At 39.8% G+C, this 22,538-nt stretch overlaps 4 non-coding genes across 4 annotated transcripts; all 4 read left to right on the top strand.

Moving 5' to 3' along the window:
• Positions 1 to 6,354: 6,354 nt before the first annotated feature.
• TRNAR-UCU (transfer RNA arginine (anticodon UCU)) lies at positions 6,355 to 6,427 on the top strand. The gene has a single exon. It is a non-coding gene; the product is annotated as a tRNA-Arg (tRNA).
• A 4,454-nt stretch (positions 6,428 to 10,881) lies between these two features.
• Positions 10,882 to 10,954, top strand: TRNAR-UCU (transfer RNA arginine (anticodon UCU)). The gene has a single exon. It is a non-coding gene; the product is annotated as a tRNA-Arg (tRNA).
• A 5,915-nt stretch (positions 10,955 to 16,869) lies between these two features.
• Positions 16,870 to 16,942, top strand: TRNAI-UAU (transfer RNA isoleucine (anticodon UAU)). Its single transcript has one exon. It is a non-coding gene; the product is annotated as a tRNA-Ile (tRNA).
• Positions 16,943 to 19,549: 2,607 nt separating this feature from the next.
• TRNAR-UCU (transfer RNA arginine (anticodon UCU)) lies at positions 19,550 to 19,622 on the top strand. The gene has a single exon. It is a non-coding gene; the product is annotated as a tRNA-Arg (tRNA).
• The last annotated feature ends 2,916 nt before the right edge of the window (positions 19,623 to 22,538 follow it).

The following is a 22,538-nucleotide window of genomic DNA, read 5'->3' as shown; positions in this document are numbered from 1 at the left end:
TTGCCAAACTAACTGCTAGCGCAAGGGAAGGACAAAAATTCGCGATGTGTCCATTATTTTTGATAATGCATGCACGGTATATATGAGTACAGTGAAATAATATAGTGAATATTTCTACACAGGATTATAATATCATTATCACTGTAGCATATACGAGAAACCCATACCTGAAAGAAGCTTGAAGGTATTTATTTATTCATCACCGCTCTCGTCGTCTTCCTCGGTCTCCGCATGGACGTCCGCAGGATTTTTTCCAGGGAGGGGCAAGGAAGGTGTTTTTTCCAGGGGGCGAAAAAGGCACATTTTCCTCCATAATAGTGTTGTTCCCTCAAAAACATTGCTTAAATTTGAATATCATATTCATGTAATAATTAACACATATTATTGTGGCTGTAATGAAATTATATGTGAAAAATATATAATTTTTGGTTGACTTTCATTTTCCAAGGGGGGCCACGGCCCCTCTTGGTCCCCCTCCCGGACGCCCATGGGTCTCCGTGTCACTGATTTCACTCATTTCCGAATCACTCTCCTGGAGGTTAATAATTAGCAGAGTTAGGATTTTTAGGGGAAAATTTCATTGGGAAAAAGGAAGGGAAAAGGTGCTAAAATAAGACTCAAAAAGGGGCAAAAAAGGTGCTGATTGGGGCAAAAAAAAAGGTGCTGATAATTATACTACTTATTAAAACTTTCCCTCCTATTTTATGAGTCTAAGCTATTCACTCGAAGCTGTGTACACATCACACACATAGGTTGTGTCACAGTTATTCACCAGAGTCGGGGAAAAACACAAAGCTGTTGTACCTTACAACATTAAGCATTTCTAAATTTTTAAAAATGAGTTTGTTTCTTTTCGGAGATAAAATGTCTTTATATAAGCTGAAGCTTCTCTCTACATCCACAGAAACAAGTGGGGCAAACTTAGTATTCACTCGGAATGGCAACTCTGTGGAAGTGGCAAATTCCACAACATCCGGATTCTTGTCAAGACTAACCTCAAGTTTGTCTCTGGCAAAACCATCTACCTGCCCCCTCACAGTAGTAAAGATATCCCATTGTTTTTCCTTTTCGACGCTTTGTTTTTCTAAGCTTTTGATGGCTGTCGACAGGTACTTGTAGGAATGTACACAAAATAGTTATTTTTGCAAATCATCTATCTTGTCTGGGAGGAGAAGTTGCTGTGCCTTGGAAATTGCACCTGCATCGGTTGAATCCAGGGAAAGCACAAACTCCTTAATTTTTTCAAAATTTTCACACAGAAATGCAGCGCACTCAATCCATGTTCCCCATCGAGTAATGATAGGGGAAATGTGTCAGGGGCAGGCAGGTAGTTTCTCTGTAGGCAAGAATGCGACTCGGGGCCTTAAGGAGTATTTTCTTCAGATCAGATATGAATTCATTTACAATGTTGTATTCGTTCCTAATAGATTCAGAAACCCTGTGAAGGGCATGAGCCAAACAGGTTACATGCTTTAACTTAGGGAACAACGGCTTCAATTGGTTAAATGCCGATAGCATGTAGGGAGCCTGGTCAGTAACTACAACAACAACTTTTTCCAACTGAATTCCACAGGGCCACAGTTTTTGACAGAAATCCATAAATGACTGCATCACTGTACTGGCATTGGTTTTCTGCAACTCATACATGTTTAGTAACATGGGCTTAACTTCCTCACCTGTCAGAGGAAAAACCAAAATGTTCAAAACATATCGTTGCATTGAGTCTGTCGTCTCATCCAGAATGACACCTATATCGCAATCTGACACTTTCATCATAATTTTACGAACAGTTTCTTCATACACAGGTTCACTATAGTTTTTCCTTAACGTACTCTCATCGGGCACTGACGACCGTGTGTACTTTTCAAGGAACCCTTTCAAGGCCGGATGGTTCACCTTGTTGAGTGGAATCTCCGCCTGTGTAAAAGATGCACAGAAGTCAACATTAAATTCCTTTAAATTTTCGTTCTTGGAAGAACACTGCTCAAATGCATTGCGTAAGAGAGGCTGCCGAGATTTACTTCCTTGCAGATTCTTGTTCTTTTGATGCTTAGAGCTGGAAATATGTTGCTGGATGCGATCTCTCTGGTGTTTTTCATCTAATATGATTCCCGTATCACAAACCGTGCATCGAATAACAGTTCCATCACTTTCTATGAACTCGTGCTTAAATTCTTGAGCCAGACTGAGAAATCGGGATCTGGGCACTTTCGGCATGGTAAAGTACATGCACTAACAGGATCTAACAGAGTGAAAAAGCAGGTAAGGAATTTACTTCCACAAACAATATCTGTCCACTGTGCACACATGAAACGTGAAACCCACCACTTCAGAAACACATTGTTGCTTCACTGCTTCCAAGACCAAGCTCCGTTTCCTTCTTCCTTCTATCTTAAAAAAAAATAACTGCGATCTGGTGCATATCAGTAGCGGTCTTTCCATTGTTGATTTCAAATAGGCAACAATCAAGGTCAGTTTAAATACATTCAATTTCAGTTAACAATGTGAAAACATCTTAAAGACAAAAGTGTCGCGAAAAAAGAAAATAAAAATTCAATGATTTGCTGAGGAAATATATTTAAGAACACCAGTAAAAGAACACAAAAAGGGGAGGAAAAGCGATTAAAAACACGAAAAAGGGGAAAATATATAAATGTCCCAGAAAAGGGAGGGAAGGGGAAAGGTTATCAAAAAAGGGGAAAAAAGGTGCTGGAAAATTAGCTCCATTCTCACGTTGAGGCAACATTTCTCACATTGAGTCCTTCCAGAGAGGTCTCACTTTCACTACAAAAAAAGGTGCGCACCGAAAAATCCTAACTCTGATAATTAGATATTGCACCCTTGGTGCCTGTACTACTGGTGCTAAGTTTTGAGAGTGACATTATTTAAAATTAAAATAACACACGGAACACACACTATCGCACGAAAGGGCTGTATTTAATCTTTTCACAAACTGTTTTTTGTGGCGCACGAGTGAAAGATGAACGAATAATTTTATACCGGCCTTGCTACGAAAACGCTGAACTCAAACTGACCCAGGCTTTCGATGTTCGAGAACGCCCAGAACAATGAAGGGTCATTGTTTATATTGAGGCGAATTTAACACCCACAGTTTTCCCTAGACACAACAACTCAGCTGCGTCAACACGGTGGCAACGAAAAAAACAGGCGGAAGGAAATGAAAGGTGATGTTTCTATTGTTTCTTCAAGGATCGATAACTCCGGCTGTAGGCGACGGAAATTCATGGGACTTGGACAGTGAGGTTCAAAATGTCTTTCCCCATCCTATGATGAACCTTAAAGTGGCGAGTTTTATGAAAACTTCTCGCGCGCAAGAAAAATACAGAACACTGCTTTTAACTTCCGCGCCGCAGTCTCCTAACTGTACAACGTTGCACTCCTGCCATTGGTTGATCGCCACGCACACCCTCTGCGTGGCCCCACCCGATATCGCGTCGTAGTTTCACAATAACAATAATAATAATACCTTGTCATAATACATTATTATTATTGCTACTACTCGGTTTTGTATCAACAACCTGACACCCCCTACAAGAATTTGTGTTGTGACATATTATACTTGCATAATACTACAGCGCAGCTTTCCGTAGATAAGTTCACAGCCTCTACCAAGGGCACCCCCAGCTCTGGAAAAAGAAAATGTAATTCGAATGGTTGGTTGATTTGGTGTTTTAAGTCCACTTTATGCACAGTAAGGCTAATCGGGACTGGACCTACAGTTTAAAGTGGGATCCGAACAGCTATGTTCCTCCACTGTGTATCGAACCCAGGATCCCTTCATTACAAGCGGCAATGCTACCACTGCGCCATCGGGGAAGCCCAATTCGAATGGTGAAATTGTAGCGATATTTTATAAGAAAAAGTATTGTTTTCTGTGACTTACAGACCGTAAGTTATAGCAACTATTATAACTATTATTATTATTATTATTATTAAGTTGGGTTACATTTAAGCTTACAGTCTATTTTACATTGTTTATAATCAATAGATAATTATCTAACTATAAAAAACAACTTTTTGACCTACATTAATTAATATGTTAAGTTTACAGTTATGCAAATTGTATAGGGTGTTCCGTATAGGACGCCGAATTAGAAAATTAAATAAAGATAGGGAAAATATCACGAAAATATTTATATTTCACATATATGTAAGCAGTAACATTTTCCATTTACTTATGAAAGACAATGTCAGGCATATGTCCACCCCTTCTGAGTCTGCATACATTTATACGCTCCACAAAATCATTGGTAACCCTCTAGCAGATGTCTGTCCCGATGCCTCCAATCACCCGTATGATTTCCGCCTTCAGTTCCAAAAGGGTTTGCGGTTTGTTGACGCACACCTGTGATTTCACAAACCCCCATAAGAAGAAATCACAGGGTGTAAGATCACACTCCATCTGCCAAAACCCACACCACACATTCGTTCTCAGCGGATGGATGTATTTCAGGCTCCTGCATTATTCGAGGATTTTCGAAAGGAAACCACAACAAACGAGTCAAAACAATTGACGGTACATTAATCGGCATCACAACAGATGCCAACATTGGTAAGAATCAGTGGCGTAGCGTTATAGTACGCCCGTTCGCCGGGCGTTCCCAGATTTACAATTTCAAAAATGCTTAAATACTGTGATTATAAAGTAAAACGTGACTTATTTCATATATGTTTGACCTTCATGGCATTATAATAGCTATTTTTCGCAATCCGCTTGCAACGCTCCACTCTCAACACTTGTTCTAGCATCTCTTTTCAATGCCTTTTCCGGCCGGACGCCGAGCAGGTTCGGCGTACAAGACTCTATATTCCTTGCTGCCTTTCAGGGAAAGCTTCGATTTCTACAGCACGCGCGTAAATGCTCTCTCTTACACCAGCGTACGGACCAGAGAGGTCTACCGTGACTGGTTCATGTGACCTTTCCTGCCTTCTGAAGCAGACGACAGCGGTAGAATTCCTACCCGGTTCTTCACTCTTCGCGCTCATGCAACTCGTGCTATGTGATGCTACAATACGCAATATTGACTGACGTAACTTTACCAATCTCAAATATACTGTTCTTAATGGCCACTGCATTGTATGATTTATCGCACGAACAGCGATGTGCATTAGAAAGTAAAAGATCAACACAGTTTTTGTCAAGTAAGTTGGTGATGTCCTCGTGGTAGAAATTCAGCCTGTGGCTGCTCTACCACTTAACAATTTTTTTTATTGAATTTTTTCGTTATTATCTAACTACTTAATATTGTGTCAATGGAAATGTTTAGCATTCATTTGAAAACTCTTAACATCGAATGGTCTCTGGACAAAATTATTTTAAAATGTTTATCAGCATTCTCAAGATGTAATGAACAGTGGTCTGAATTACTAATCGGCACTGTTACGTCAGTAGCGTGTGCGATATTTGGATCATCCACTCTGCTTTGCACAGTGCGCCAAGACGACAGAGGTCCCTGGTTCGAATCCCGGCGTGAGCACGGGTGTTCTTTGACAGTGTCCCTTCATCAATATCATCACTCATATTCATATTCGCAATTAACCAAAAGTGGTAGAAAAGCGAAATAAAATAAACCAAATCAATCAGTAGTTGGATCATCCACAACAATGACGTCTACTGTTGTGCAGAGGCGCTTGTGATTCAGGTAGATTTCTTAATGACTTGCGTCATGCAAAAAGGTATAAAACACCAGAGTTCAAAACATTTGTGGCATAGTGAGGCATCTAATTTTCTAGCTAAAACATGCATGGATGATGTTTTATTGAAAACCCAGCTGACTTTAGGCAAATAAACAATACCTGTGGCGACTAATACCATACGTAAATTATTAAGCAAGAAAGGGCCGACCCTTTGTTTGGACTTGGCGTTCCCACCCGAAATGTCCATGCTACGCCACTGGTAAGAACAGGTCTGCCAACCTCGAAAACAAAACAATACCACTCGATTCAAATTCGGCGTCCTATACGGATCACCCTTTATATATACAAAATATGGAAATTACAAGTGTATGTAATTTTTAAAAAGACATTAGTAGTAGTATTAGTAGAAATAATGATAATAAGAATAATAACAAAAATAATAGAAATAATAGCAATAATAATAATAATATTTAAAATTTGTGACTGCTCGCCCCCCTGAGAAAAAATCCTGCGGGCGTCCTTGGCCTCTACCCTCTATCCCCAATTACGTACTCCGACAACAACGACAAATGCAATGCCCAGCGCAAATAGTGCAGATCTTATCGCTGCGAAATGATGTCAAGGTTAAACGAATAGCAGTGAAAATCAGCTGTGCATGCAAACCTTCACGTGCATTGCAAGGATTCGTGACATGTCGTCCCTTTGGCGCAGAGGATAGCGCGTTGGACTTCTAATCCAAAGGTCTTGGGTTCGATCCCCACAAGGGATGTGATGTCTGTATTTTTTTAAGCGGTATAGAATCAATGCTCAAGTCGCCGTTATCGGTGTTAGATTTCAGTATGTATTTCAGTAGTTTATTTATATCCAGTTTTAATGGAAGTTTCATAACTTTTATTTCTACCGTCAAAACATATTTATGTAGTTAAGCTTGTTAATATGATAAAAGTATGCACCTGTGAAACAGAAAGTAAAATTCGTGTGGGTATTAATGTGTCTGACAAACTTACAATTCATGATGGGTTAAAACAAGGAGATGCATTATCTCCATTGCTCTTTAATTTTGCCTTAGAATATGCTGTTAGGAAGGTAAAAAAAACTAACGAAGGACTAAAATTAAATGGTGTGACTCAGTTGTTAGCATATGCAGATGATGTAGACTTATTAGGGGATGATATAAATACAATTAAGAATAATGCTAAAATATTTTTCAATACTGCTATAGAGATAGGTTTGGAAGTTAGCAGACAGAAAAATAAATATATGCTTACAGGCCGAAACAAGTGTTAGGTAATAATCAAAATTTAATTACTGATAACAACTCATTTGAACCAGTTTCCAAATTCAAATACTTAGGAGTAATATTAACAAATGAAAATTATATTAAAGAGAAAATAAAAAGTAGGCTTAATTCAGGAAATGCATGTCACTTTTCTATTCATAAACTTTTGTCTTCTCGTTTAATATCTAAGAAATGAAAAGTTAAAATATAGAAAACAGTAATTTTGCCTGTAGTATTATATAGGTGTGAAACTTGGTCCCTAACATTGAAAGAAGAACATAAACTGAGAGTATTTGAAAATAAGATCATTAGGAAAATATTTGGACCTAAAAGGGATGAGGAGACAGATGAGTGGAGAAGATTACATAATTTAGAACTACATAATTTGTATTCATGTCCAGATATTATTAGAATAATTAAATCAAGAAGACTTAGGTGGGCAGGCCATGTGGCACGAATGGAAGAGGAGTTTACAGGGTTCTTGTTGGGAAACCTGATGGTAAGAAACCTGTAGGAAGGCCAAGACGAAGATGGAGGGACAACGTTGAGATAGATTTAAAAGAAATCGGTAGGGATGGAAAAGAGTATATACATCTTGCTCAAGATAGGGACAGATGGAAGGCCTGTGTTGCTGCAGCCATGAATCTTCGGGTTTAGAAAGCTAGAGAGTTAGTTAGTTTTAAGCTTGCATTTTTCTCACGAAAATTGTTTTCTAATCTGTGCAATTGTTTCTCGCTTTTCTACCTCTTGGATCAATCGCGACGATAGAGATGAATTAATGTCTAACCCGAATTCGAAACTGGGATTTCTCACATCGTGGTGTGTTATGCTGACCTATCCGTCACTGTGCAATTGTTTCTGTTTATGTAAACTAAATAAAACTGAAAATACCGTCTTGGATATACACACACGCGTAGTTAAATGCGTGCGTGTGTAACGGATGGCCTCCAGAGTCCCCGAAATGTCAACCTCACTTCCACTTAGTAAACCCTGGAATTTCTGCAGGCCAATGAGTCTCTGGTGTCTGGACCTACGGCCAGTATGATCCTCTGTAGGTGTTGCACTGTGTTTTTGTCCTAATATGTACTGTTTGTCCCATTACAGACTTTGCTTTTAACTATGGGATACACGATATCGGTAATTTGACATCGCGATATATTGTCAAGAAAATATCGTCACACACGATACGATACGATATTTTTTCCGTATCATGATATCACCGATATATCGACTCAACGATATACATCGCCAAGTAACGTGACGATATCCCTGACACGATATATATCGCTAAAATATCGTGTCGATTTATATCTAACACGATATATATCGCCAAAATATCGTGACAATATATCGTCTAGTTGATATCGCCTGGACGTCCAACACTACTTTTAATCTGTTTATGGAGACTTTAGTCCTCAGACACAAGTGTGAATCTTACCTATTGTCCGAAAGCTCTTACAGATTACTGAAATTTCGGGGGTAGACTTTCTATTTTCCGAAGGGTATTTTTTCTCGTGGGTCACCCCCTTGAATTCACTGGTAAAGGAAGTGGCTAAGTCTAACTGAAATTCCTTGCACTTGCATAGTAAATGCAAGGGAAACTTACGTTGGAAAATTGCAGTGCATAATAGAAACATTCGTCATTTAAGAACTATAAGAAGATTTCCTACTCGGACTTAAATTTATGAATGATAACAAATTAACTTGGACAGTTGTTTTATGGTGTTTCTCAATTGGTACGTTGCTAATGCCAGTTCAATATCTCAAGAAAACACAACGTCTTTTCAATCATCGAAGAGGTTTCCGAAGCAGATAGTTGGCCAAGGTCGAGGAACAAGTTTTTCCGCTATCTGGACTGAAATCTCCAAAGCACGGTGGACGACGGCAGAGTTGGTTCATTCTGTGGCTGCCTGTGTGCATGTTGAGCAAGGCCAAGTAGTTCCAACGCACCAACAATCTCGGAAGGACTGGATTACCTGAAACAACTAGGTATGTTTTTATCTGAATTTGACGATGTTTGTCTGTTAAGATTGGAACCTTTAATGGTTCTAAATATCATATCAATGTAATAAAGCTTCTCGTTACTAATCGAAAGCAGTACTGCTACAATCGGGTTCCATTTGGAATTTATGTGGAGCCGAATGATGTGGCACGTATGATTAGATCATATGTCCCGTGATTTACGTGTTGATTACTGGAAAGATTTGGAAAAGGGTTTTATGAGTCACTGTAAATATGGAGTCTGTGTTTTTAAATGTAGAAGCGTGTTCATGTTGAAATTCCTTGGTTTCTATGTGAAGATATAGTGCTTGACAATTAACCCAAATTTTATTCAGACAATCCAAAATTTGGCAAGACGTATAACATTCAGAGGTCTCAGATAAGGTTTGGTGGTTTTCAAGTTTCAAGTTTCGTTAACATGTCAGAAACCTGCAAAACAAGAGAAAGGACTACATTTTACCTATGTAACCTGACTTTTGGTCCATCCTGTATATTTTATTTGCAATTTGGTTACTTTTGAAACTTGTGAATCAGCAGGTTGCTTTACGTCTGAAGAATTTTATGAATTCATTCACGGCATTGGGGCAAGGCAAATTACCATTACAATATACAACCCGAGAGACAATTTAGCGGAAACATTTATAAATTGATTTGCTTTATTTTACTTCCCTTTGTGCCACTTTTGGGAAGATGAGCATGTGCGATGATATGATGAAATTGATGAATGGACATCATCCACGCCCACGCAGGAATTCGAACCCGGGACACCGGCGTCGAAGTGCGACGTGCTAACCATTCCACCACGGGGGCGACGGAAACATTTATAAAGAGCATTAAGGTATGCAAAGGTGATTCTCTAATATTTTTGTACAGAAGGAAAGTTAAGATACGTTTGCGGTGAGTTTTTATTGTATATTAATATGGATCGTAGAAAAACCTGTTGGTGTGTTTTTATTAATTCTTTAATTACACTTCGTATTCATCTACGTGAGTGCGAATGTTTTGCTTTGTTTCTTTTCACACATATACAGAGCATTCCCTGACATTCGCTACGAGACTCGGCGGCAAGCTGCCGGGCATCAGCCCTTGTCTTTCCCGGTGAACGGGTCAGAGACAGTCGCTAGAGTTGGCTCCTTGACTACAGAAGGTGTTGAAAATGATGTCCCTCTGCTGCAACACCTTCCTGGCATCTCCGAAGGAAATTGACATTTACAGGTGCAAATTCGTCTACTGTAATTCTCCCGATTTTTCTTACAATACTCTCTTTTAACTCACGGACTCATGGTGTGCGGATTGTCTTTGTATACTTTATTTCCCCATTTTTCTTTCCATTTTTATTCAGAACTTCCTTGTAACTTTAAACTTTTTACGAGGTTTAATATAAGCTACTCTCGCGGATCCGTTCACCGGGATAGACAAGCGCTGATGCCGGCCGCTTGCCGTAGAGTCTCGTAGCGAATGTCTGGGAATGCTCTGTAGTTGAATACAACGTGTATTTTTTTTGTTATTAAAACAGATTTAATTGATCCCAAAAGACTAAACAGAATGAATACACAGCATATGCACAAACTTTGATTAGAAGTCCAAAGCGCGACACGACATCTATCTTTGGTATACAATCGTATAGTCACGGATATTTCTCTGCCTTGTAATGAATTAAATGAAAGTCAGTATGTCCGTGAATGTACAGTTCTATTCCTTATGGAGCATTATATGAAACGACTTCCCCATGGAAATCAGTAATAGTAGCTTCTCCGTGGGTCAATTTATGTGGAGAAGAGAAAAATGGTTATTGTTTTCAATATGTTTGGCCCCTTGTCGAATTGGTGCGACCAAATTAAGGAGGGGGAAGACCGCTGAAACAACTCAAAATTTCTCGCGAGGGGCAGGCAAATCTTTTCTTACTTGCATAACTTCCGCTCTTTACTACACGTGGTACGAGTGTCCCTTTGGCGCAGTGGAAAGCGCGTTGGACTTCTAATCCAAAGGTCGTGGGTTCGAGCCCCACAAGGGACTGGTGACTTTTTCTCGGGCTGGCAAGGAAAAAGGCACTATCAAATTCAACTCTGATCGTTGCGATGGCACACTGTTTACCACCACTATACAAAGGAAGTTCATGTTCGAAAAATACGTATTACTATGAATGTATGCTTTAACAGTGACAATAATGTGACTGCAGTCATGGGCGTGCTGTGTGTGGGTGTCTCCCTCCAGGGCAGTTTCTAGAAAGAAATTCTGTATATCAATTTGAAAATATCGAGTTCGTAAGACGATAAAATCCCCCTCCGATCTCCATGTACATGGCACGTGTATAGAGGCGTCTAAAGGAAAAAGAACGTGTTTTTGTGTTATAGCTAAAAAACGGTATTAAGGAGCAACCCCCTCCTCAATGTCAAGATGATGAGAAATTGAAGTCGGGATCTGACCCCGAAACCACGTAAATATGGCATTGGAAGAAACAGGGGCATAGGGCGCCCCTCCATACACGTGCCAAATGTCATGGAAATCAGAGGGGGACACAGGGGTCAGATCCCCACGTCAATTTTGTCCTCATCTCGACATTTGAGGCGAAGATTTCCTTCTCTGACTTAAATTTATGAATGATAACAAATTTACTTGGACAGTTGTTTTATGGTGTTTCTCAATTGGTTTGTTCCTAATGCCAGTCCTATATTTCAAGAAAACACAACAACCTTTCAATCATCGAAGAAGTATCCGAATCAGATAGTTCGCCATGGTCGAGGAACAAGTTTTTCCGCTATCTGGACTGAAATCTCCAAAGTACGGTGGACGACGGCAAGTTGGTTAATTCTGTGGCTGCCTGTGTGCATGTTGAGCAAGGCCAAGTAGTTTCAACGCACCAACCATCTCGGAAGGACTGGATTACCTGAAACAACTAGGTATGTTTTTATCTGAATTTGACGATGTTTGTCTGTTAAGATTGAAACCTTTAATGGTTTTAAATATCATATCAATGTAAGAAAGTTTCTCGTTACTAATCGAAAGCAGTACTGCTACAATCGGGTTCCATTTGGAATTCATGTGGAGCCGAATGATGTGCACGTATGATTAGATCATATGTCCCGTGATTTACGTGTTGATTACTGGCCCAACAGTTGGTCGGGAAAGATTTGGAAGAGGGCTTTATGAGACACCGTAAATATGGAGTCTGTGTTTGAAAATGTAGAAGCGTGTTCGTGTTGAACATTCCTTGGTTTCTATGTGGAGATATAGTGCTTGACAATTTACCCAAATTTTATTCAGACAATCCAAACTTTGGCTAGACGTAAAACATACAGAGGTCTCAGATAAGGTTTGGTGGTTTTCAAGTTTCAAGTTTCGTTAACATATCAGAAACCTGCAAAAGAGACAAAGGACTACATTTTACCTATGTAACCTGACTCTTAGTCCATCCTGCATATTTTATTTGCAATTTTGTTACTTTTGAAACTTTTGAATCAAAAGGTTGCTTTACGTCTGAAGAATTTTATGAATTCATTCACGGCATTGGGGCAAGTCAAATTACCGTTACTGTCTGGCTGCCTTAGCCGAGACCATGGACGGAAGTGCGCATGCGCCAACCGGACGCGTTCAGTGGCTAAATAGTGGTGACGGAAGCGGGTTCCTTGAAAATCGTCTGCTGTAGAAACAGCAATGAAGTTTCAACGTAGTAACATCGGCGCCAAAATACATACAGAGATGTTTACGAATTATGTAAGGGTTATGTAAGCCAGTCATATACTATATTAGCAAACAGAACATATCAGGAAAGTATTCATATCGTCACATTAGTACATAAACTTGTTTGTAAATCACTAGCTTTATTTTAGATCATTCAATTAAATTGATCTTCTTAGTAAATATTATAATTAGCATAAATGTACACAACATTAATCAGGATAGTATTCAATAATAATAATATTGTTGTATATAGTATTATAAATATAAATGTAGTAACTGAATGGCTTGTGACATTTTCTAGCATAACGAGGGTGTTTTGTAGAATATACAACAGGGGCCAAACCGTCCCAAATTTTCTCATTCCACTTCGAAACGGTTTGTTGCCAATTGTAAGAGCCATCACAAATCACAAACACAACACAGAAAGCGGTAATAAACACAACAAGCGAACCCACGCAAGCGAAATACCACAGAGTAGTTTGGCGAGTGCTTCTCCCTGCTTCCCCTCTCGCGTTTGGAATCGTCCTTTCCAGGTAGTTTCGTCATCCTTGGCCGGACTGTACACTATACAACCCGAGAGACAATTTAGCGGAAACATTTATAAATTGATTTGCTTCATTTTACTTCGCTTTGTGCCACTTTTGCGTAGATGAGCATGTGCGATGATATGATGAAATTGATGGATGGACACTCACAAACATCCATGCCCATGCAGGGATTCGAACCCGAGACACCGGCCTCGAAGTGCGACGTGCTAACCATTCCACCATGGGGGCGACGGAAACATTTATAAAGAGCATTAAGGTATGCAAAGGTGATTCTCTAATATTTTTGTACAGAAGGAAAGTTAAGATACGTTTACGATGAGTTTTTATTGTATATGAATATGGAGCAATGCAAGAGATGCGCAGGAAAGCCTTCAATAGAAAGAAGTTGTCGAGGCACCGCAGAGGATTTTCTCGTCTTTAGGGATGGATTATGCTGGTCATGTGCGAGCGTTTGTTGTAAATTCAAGATGCTGGAGTTAAAACCAACGGCAAAATTTAATCCTCTTTTGCCTTCTTCTGATACTTACGGGGCATAAGGGGGGGACCCTTTGCCAAGACATCCAAATGTCAACCTTCCTTCCACGTAGTACACCCTGGACTGAATTTTGCAGACCAGCGAGGCTCGTCTACACGCGTAGTTAAATGCGTGCGTGTGTAAGGGGTGGCCTCTAGAGTCCCTCAAATGTCAACCTCACTTCCACTTAGTAAACCTTGGAATTTCTGCAGGCCAATGAGTCTCTGGCGTGTGGACCTACTACCAGTATAATCCCCTGTAGGTGTTGCACTGTGTTTTTGTCCTAATGTGTGCTGAGAATCCCTTTACAGCTTTTGCTTTTAACTAGGGATACACGATATCTGTAATTTGACATCGCGATATATTGTCAAGAAAATATCGTCACAGACGATACGATACGATATTTTTCCGTATCATGATATCACCGATATATCGTCTCCACGATATACATCGCCAAGTAACGTGACGATATCGCTGACACGATATATATCGCTAAAATATCGTGTCGATTTATATCTAACACCATATATATCGCCAAAATATCGTGACAATATATCGTCTAGTTGATATCGCCTGGACGTCCAACACTACTTTTAATCTGTTTATGGAGACTTTAGTCCTCAGACACAAGTGTGAATCTTACCTATTGTCCGAAAGCTCTTACAGGTTACTGAAATTTCGGGGGTAGACTTTCTATTTTCCGGAGGGGAGTTTTCTCGTGGGTCACCCCCCTGAATTCACCACTGGTAAAAGGAAATGGCTAAATCTAACTGAAATTCCTTGCACTTGCATAGTAAATGCAGGGAAAGAAATTAATCTTACGTTGGAAAATTGCAGTGCAAAATAGAAACATTCGTCACTTCAGAACTACCAGAAGATTTCCTTCTCGGACTTAAATTTATGAATGATAACAAATTAACTTGGACAGTTGTTTTATGGTGTTTCTCAATTAGTATGTTGCTAATGCCAGTTCAATATCTCAAGAAAACACAACGTCTTTTCAATCATCGAAGAGGTTTCCGAAGCAGATAGTTGACCAAGGTCGAGGAACAAGTTTTTCCGCTATCTGGACTGAAATCTCCAAAGCACGGTGGACGACGGCAAGTTGGTTCATTTTGTGGCTGCCTGTGTGCATGTTGAGCAAGGCCAAGTAGTTCCAACGCACCAACAATCTCGGAAGGACTGGATTACCTGAAACAACTAGGTATGTTTTTATCTGAATTTGACGATGTTTGTCTGTTAAGATTGGAACCTTTAATGGTTTTAAATATCATATCAATGTAATAAAGCTTCTCGTTACTAATCGAAAGCAGTACTGCTACAATCGGGTTCCATTTGGAATTCATGTGGAGCCGAATGATGTGGCACGTATGTTTAGATCATATGTCCCGTGATTTACGTGTTGATTACTGGCCCAACAGTCGGATTTGGAAAAAGGCTTTATGAGACACCGTAAATATGGAGTCTGTGTTTGAAAATGTAGAAGCGTGTACGTGTTGAACATTCCTTGGTTTCTATGTGGAGATATAGTGCTTGACAATTTACCCAAATTTATTCACACAATCCAAAATTTGGCAAGACTTAAAACATTCAGAGGTCTCAGATAAGGTTTGGTGGTTTTCAAGTTTCGAGTTTCGTTAACATGTCAGAAACCTGCAAAAAAGGAGAAAGGACTACATTTTACCTATGTAACCTGACTTTTGGTCCATCCTGTATATTTTATTTGCAATTTGGTTACTTTTGAAACTTGTGAATCAGCAGGTTGTTTTACGTCTGAAGAATTTTATGAATTCATTCACGGTATTGGGGCAAGGCAAATCACCATTACACTATACAACCCGAGAGACAATTTAGCGGAAACATTTATAAATTGATTTGCTTTATTTTATTTCTCTTTGTGCCACTTTTGCGAAGATGAGCATATGCGATGATATGATGAAATAGATGAATGGACACTCACAAACATCCATGCCCATGCAGGGATTCGAACCCGAGACACCGGCGTCGAAGTGCGACGTGCTAACCATTCCGCGACGGAAAGATTTATAAAGAGCATTAAGGTATGCAAAGGTGATTCTCTAATATTTTTGTACAGAAGGAAAGTTAAGATACGTTTGCGGTGAGTTTTTATTGTATATGAATATGGAGCGTAGAAAAACCTGTTGGTGTGTTTTTATTAATTCTTTAATTACACTTCGTATTCATCTACGTGAGTGCGAATGTTTTGCTTTGTTTCTTTTCACACATATACAGAGCATTCCCTGACATTCGCTATGAGACTCGGCGGCAAGCTGCTGGGCATCAGCCCTTGTCTTTCCCGGTGAACGGGTCAGAGACAGTCGCTAGAGTTGGCTCCTTGACTACAAAAGGTGTTGAAAATGATGTCCCTCTGCTGCAACACCTTCCTGGCATCTCCGAAGGAAATTTACATTTACAGGTGCAAATTCGTCTACTGTAATTCTCCCGATTTTTCGTACAATACTCTCTTTTAACTCATGGATGGTGTGCGGATTGTCTTTGTATACTTTATCTCCCCATTTTTCATTCCATTTTTATTCAGAACTGACCCTGTTACTCGAAACTTTTTACGAGGTTTAATATAAGCGACTGTCGCGGATCCGTTCACCGGGAAAGACAAGCGCTGATGCCGGCCGCTTGCCGCAGAGTCTCGTAGCGAATGTCAGTGAATGCTCTGTAGTTGAATACAACGTGTAATTTTTTTTGTTATTAAAAGAGATTAAATTGATTCCAAAACACTAAACAGAATTAAGACACAGCATATGTACAAACTTTGATTAGAAGTCCAAAGCGCGACACGACATCTATCTTTGGTATACAATCGTATAGTCACGGATATTTCTCTGCCTTGTAATGAATTAATTGAAAGTCAGTATGTCCGTGAATGTACAGTTCTTTTCCTTATGGAGCATTATATGATACGACTTTTCCATGGAAAGCAGTAATAGTAGCTTTTGCGTGGGTCAATTTATGTGGAGAAGAAAAAAAATGGTTATTGTTTTCAATATGTTTGGCCCCTTGTCGAATTTGTGCGACCAAGTTAAGGAGTGTCTAGGTACGCACGCTCTGCCCGGGGAAGGCCGCTGAAACAACTCAAAATTTCTCGCATGCGGCAGGCAAATGTTTTCTTACTTGCATATCTTTCGCTGTTTACTACATGTCGTACGAGTGTACCTTTGACGCAGTGGAAAGCGCGTTGGACTTATAATCCGAAGGTCGTGGGTTCGAGCCCCACAAGGGACTAGTGACTTTTTCTCGGGCTGGCAAGGAAAAAGGCACTATCAAATTCAAGTCTGATCGTTGTGATGGCACACTGTTTACCACTACTAGACGAAGGAAGTTCATGTTCAAAAAATACGTATTACTATGAATGTATGCTTTAACAGTGACAAGAATGTGACTGCAGTCATGGGCGTGCTATATGTGGGGGTTTCCCTCCAGAGCAGTGCTGCTTTCTAAAAAAATATTCTGTATATCAATTTCATAATATCGAGTTGGTAAGACGACAAAATCCCCCTCCGATTTCCATGAAACTTGGCAGGTGTATAGAGGGGCCTAAAGGAAAAAGAACGAGTTTTGTGTTATAGCTAAAAAAAACGGTATTAGGGGGCAACCCCCCACCCTCAAATGTCAAGATGAGGAGAAATTGAAGTCGGGATCTGACCCCGAAACCACGTAAATATGGCATGGGAAGAAACAGGGCATTGGGCCCCTCTATACACGTGCCAAATGTCATGGAAATCAGAGGGGGACCCAGGGGTCAGATCACCACGTCAAATTTGTCCTCATATCGACATTTGAGGCGAAGATTTCCTTCTCTGACTTAAATATATGAATGATAACAAATTTACTTGGATACTTGTTTTATGGTGTTTCTCAATTGGTATGTTGCTAATGCCAGTTCAATATTTCAAGAAAACACAAGAACCCTTCAATCATCGAAGAAGTATCTGAATCAGATAGATGGCCAAGGTCGAGGATCAAGTTTTTCCGCTATCTGGACTGAAATCTCCAAAGCACGGTGGACGACGGCAAGTTGGTTCATGTTGTGTGCATGTTGAGCAAAGCCAAGTAGTTCCGACGCACCAACAATCTCTGAAGGACTGGATTATCTGAAACAACTAGGTATGTTTTTATCTGAATTTGACGAAATTTGTCTGTTTGGAACCTTTAATGGTTTTAAATATCTGTAGATATAGTGCTTGACAATTTACCGAAATTTTATTCACACAATCCAAACTTTGGCAAGACGTAAAACATTCAGAGGTCTCAGATAAGGTTTGGTGGTTTTGAAGTTTCAAGTTTCGTTAACATGTCAGAAACCTGCAAAAAAAGAGAAAGGACTACATTTTACCTATGTAACTTGACTTTTGGTCCATCCTGTATATTTTATTTGCAATTTGGTTACTTTTGAAACTTGTGAATCAGCAGGTTGCTTTACGTCTGAAGAATTTTATGAATTCATTCACGGCATTGGGGCAAGGCAAATCACCATTACACTATACAACCCGAGAGACAATTTAGCGGAAACATTTATAAATTGATTTGCTTTATTTTATTTCTCTTTGTGCCACTTTTGCGAAGATGAGCATATGCGATGATATGATGAAATAGATGAATGGACACTCACAAACATCCATGCCCATGCAGGGATTCGAACCCGAGACACCGGCGTCGAAGTGCGACGTGCTAACCATTCCGCGACGGAAAGATTTATAAAGAGCATTAAGGTATGCAAAGGTGATTCTCTAATATTTTTGTACAGAAGGAAAGTTAAGATACGTTTGCGGTGAGTTTTTATTGTATATGAATATGGAGCGTAGAAAAACCTGTTGGTGTGTTTTTATTAATTCTTTAATTACACTTCGTATTCATCTACGTGAGTGTGAATGTTTTGCTTTGTTTCTTTTCACACATATACAGAGCATTCCCTGACATTCGCTATGAGACTCGGCGGCAAGCTGCTGGGCATCAGCCCTTGTCTTTCCCGGTGAACGGGTCAGAGACAGTCGCTAGAGTTGGCTCCTTGACTACAAAAGGTGTTGAAAATGATGTCCCTCTGCTGCAACACCTTCCTGGCATCTCCGAAGGAAATTTACATTTACAGGTGCAAATTCGTCTACTGTAATTCTCCCGATTTTTCGTACAATACTCTCTTTTAACTCATGGATGGTGTGCGGATTGTCTTTGTATACTTTATCTCCCCATTTTTCATTCCATTTTTATTCAGAACTGACCCTGTTACTCGAAACTTTTTACGAGGTTTAATATAAGCGACTGTCGCGGATCCGTTCACCGGGAAAGACAAGCGCTGACGCCGGCCGCTTGCCGCAGAGAGTCGTAGCGAATGTCAGTGAATGCTCTGTAGTTGAATACAACGTGTAATTTTTTTTGTTATTAAAACAGATTAAATTGATTCCAAAACACTAAACAGAATGAATACACAGCATATGCACAAACTTTGATTAGAAGTCCATAGCGCGACACATCTACCTTTGGTATACAATCGTATAGTCACGGATATTTCTCTGCCTTGTAATGAATTAATTGAAAGTCAGTATGTCCGTGAATGTACAGTTCTATTCCTTATGGAGCATTATTTCCCCATGGAAATCAGTAATACGAGTAGTAGCTTCTCCGTGGGTCAATTTATGTGGAGAAGAAAAAAATGGTTATTGTTTTCAATATGTTGGGCCCCTTATCGAATTGGTGTACCAAATTAGAGAGTGTCTAGGTACGCACGCTCTGCCCGGGGGAAGGCCGCTGAAACAACTCAAATTTTCTCGGATGCGGCAGGCAAATCCTTTCTTGCTTGCATAACTTCCGCTCTTTACTACATGTCGTACGACTGTCCCTTTGGCGCAGTGGAAAGCGCGTTGGACTTCTAATCCGAAGGTCGTGGGTTCGAGCCTCACAAGGGACGGGTGATTTTTTCTCGGGCTGGCAAGGAAAAAGGCACTATCAAATTCAAGTCTGATCGTTGTGATGGCACACTGTTTACCACCACTATACAAAGGGAGTTCATGTTCGAAAAATACGTATGATTATGAACGTCTGCTTTAACAGTGACAAGAATGTGACTGCAGTCATGGGCGTGCTATGTGTGTGTGTGTGTGGGGCGGGGGGTTCCCTCCAGAGCAGTGCTGATTTCTAAAAAAAACAATTCTGTATATCAATTTGAAAATATGAGTTCGTTAGACGACAAAATCCCTCTCTGATTTCCATGAAACTTGGCAGGTGTATAGAGAGGATTATATGAAAAAGAACGTGTTTTTGTGGTGTAGCTAAAAAACTGTATTAGGGGGCAACCACCCCACCCTCAAATGTCAAGATGAGGAGAAATTGAAGTCGGAATCTGATCCCGAAACCACGTAAATATTGCATGGGAAGAAACAGGGGCATAGGGCCCCTCTATACATGTGCCAAATTTCATGGAAATTAGAGGGGGACACAGGGGTCAGATCCCCACGTCAAATTTGTCCTCATCTCGACATTTGAGGCGAAGATTTCCTTCTCTGACTTAAATTTATGAATGATAACAAATTTACTTGGACAGTTGTTTTATGGTGTTTCTCAATTGGTACGTTGCTAATGCCAGTTCAATATTTCAACAAAACACAACGTCCTCTCAATCATCGAAGAGGTTTCCGAAGCAGATAGTTGGCCAAGGTCGAGGAACAAGTTTTTCCGCTATCTGGACTGAATTTTCCAAAGCACGGTGGACGACGGCAGAGTTGGTTCATTCTGTGGCTGCCTGTGTGCATGTTGAGCAAGGCCAAGTAGTTTCAACGCACCAACAATCTCGGAAGGACTGGATTACCTGAAACAACTAGGTATGTTTTTATCTGAATTTGACGATGTTTGTCTGTTAAGATTGAAACCTTTAATGGTTTTAAATATCATATCAATGTAAGAAAGTTTCTCGTTACTAATCGAAAGCAGTACTGCTACAATCGGGTTCCATTTGGAATTCATGTGGAGCCGAATGATGTGGCACGTATGATTAGATCATATGTCCCGTGATTTACGTGTTGATTACTGGCCCAACAGTTGGTCGGGAAAGATTTGAAAAAGGGTTTTATGAGGCACCGTAAATATGTTGTCTGCGTTTGAAAATGTAGAAGCATGTTCATGTTGAACATTCCTTGGTTTCTATGTGAAGATATAGTATTTGACAATTGACCCAAATGTATTCAGACAATCGAAAGTTTGGCAAGACTTAAAACATTCAGAGGTCTCGGATAAGGTTTGGGGTTTTCAAGTATTTTCCCCAACTATGCTGAAAGTGCAAATCCTCTAAATGAACTAAACACGGTAATGAAAGTCTTAATGTTAATGATAATGGAATATAAAGTGAGAAGTAAGTTTCAATGAAATAAGCTGAGTTTAATCTCTAATTCTGTAATTGCCCTACCAGATTTTTCCAAAAGGTTTTATTTGGAATTAGATAGTAGCTTGCGCTGGTAATTTCATCCAACCGGATGTTGAAAACAGCATGGCCCCTTTGTCTTTGCTTTTCGTTGTGTGATAGAAAACGAGAAGAATCATATTGTGTATTCACAAACACGAATTAGAAGCTCTTATAATGGAATTGGAAAAGTTTTTTTTTTTGGTATTTGAAACATTAGTTCATTTTGAAAACTGAGAACCAATCTTTGTTTTAAACGATTCGTTGAGAAAATGAGAAAAAGATGTGATGATATAATGAAATTGATGAATGGACACTCACAAACATCCGTGCCCATGCAGGGTTTCGAACCCGGGACACCTGGCGTCGTAGTACGACGTGCCAACCATCCCGCCACGGGGGCGACGGAAACTTTATAAAGAGCATTATGGTATGCAAAGGTGGTTCTCTAATATGTTTGTACAGAAGGAAAGTATTTAAGATAAGTTTGCGGTGAGTTTTTATTGTATATGAATATGGAGCGTAGATAAACCTGTTGGTGTGTTTTTATTACTTCTTTAATTACACTTCGTATTTATTTAGGTGAGTGCGTATGGGTTGCTTTGTTTCTTTTCGCACATATAGTTGGATACAAGGTGTATTTTTTTGTTATTAAAACAGATTAAAGTGATTCCAAAACACTAAACAGAGTTAAGACACAGCATATGCACAAACTTTGATTAGAAGTCCGAAGCGCGACAAGACATCTACTTTGGTATACAATCGTACAGTCACGGATATTTCTCTGCGTTGTAATGAATTAATTGAAAGTCAATATGTCCGTGATTGTACAGTTCTATTCCTTATGGAGCATTATATGATACGGGGTGTAAGGGGTACCTTCCACGTATATGCCCAAAAGTCAGCCTCACTTCCACGAAGAACATCCTGGACTGAAGACTAACGAGGCTCTGGCGACTGGCCCCATAGCCAGTATAATTTTGTTTGTGTGCTCCTGTGTTTTGTCCTTATTTGTGCTGAGTACTCCTTTACAGCCTCTGCCTTTAACGAAAGTCAGAATATTTTAATATTTTATGATTTTAGTTATGGAACTTTAGAGTTGTTATGTGTAACGATAAGGTGCTGGACCCCGTATAATGTGACGGGTACAAAATAGCCTTAGTGTTGACGCACCCAAAATTTAAATTGAAACCAAAATCAAATCATTATATGATACGACTTCCCCATGGAAAGCAGTAATAGTAGCTTCTCCGTGAGTCAATTTATGTGGAGAAGAAAAAATGGTTACAGTTTTCAATCTGTTGGGCCTGTTGTCGAATTGGTGCTCTGCTCGGGGGAAGGCTTCTGAAACAACTGAAAATTTCTCGCGCGCGGCAGGCAAATCGTTTCTTACTTGCATAACTTCCGCTCTTTACTACATGTCGTACGGGT

The sequence above is a fragment of the Lepisma saccharinum genome, chromosome 27 (genome assembly GCF_977018435.1).
Source record: "Lepisma saccharinum chromosome 27, izLepSacc3.1, whole genome shotgun sequence".
Lineage (NCBI taxonomy): Eukaryota > Metazoa > Arthropoda > Insecta > Zygentoma > Lepismatidae > Lepisma > Lepisma saccharinum.
Note: the sequence above shows the minus strand (reverse complement) of the source record. Positions and strands in the feature narration are given on the sequence as shown.